Source organism: Chiloscyllium punctatum, chromosome X, assembly GCF_047496795.1.
Source record: "Chiloscyllium punctatum isolate Juve2018m chromosome X, sChiPun1.3, whole genome shotgun sequence".
NCBI lineage: Eukaryota > Metazoa > Chordata > Chondrichthyes > Orectolobiformes > Hemiscylliidae > Chiloscyllium > Chiloscyllium punctatum.
In genome coordinates, this window is record NC_092791.1 from 33,308,830 (window position 1) to 33,309,324 (window position 495).

The window sequence follows — 495 nt, forward strand, 5'->3', positions numbered from 1 at the left end:
CAGGCAGGGAGGGAATGGGATAGAGAGAGGGAGGGAGGGAATGGGATAGAGAGAGGGAGGGAGGGAATGGGATAGAGAGAGAGGGAGGGAATGGGATAGAGAGAGAGGGAGGGAGAGCGGGAACAGGATAGAGGAGAGAGAGGGAGGGAATGGGATAGAGAGGGACGGGAGAAATGGGATAGAGAGAGAGAGGGAGGAAATGGGATAGAGAGGGAGGGAGGGAGGGAATGGTATAGAGAGGGAGGGAGGGAATGGGATAGAGAAAGGTAGGGAGGGAATGGGGTAGAGAGGGAGGGAATGGGGTAGAGAGAGGGAGGGAGGGAATGTGATAGAGAGAGGGAGGGAATGGGATAGAGAGGGAGGGAATGGGGTAGAGAGAGGGAGGGAGGGAATGTGATAGAGAGAGGGAGGGAATGGGATAGAGAGAGAGGGAGGGAGGGTGGGAGATAGAGGGAGGAAATGGGATAGAGAGAGGGAGGGAGGGAATGGGATAGA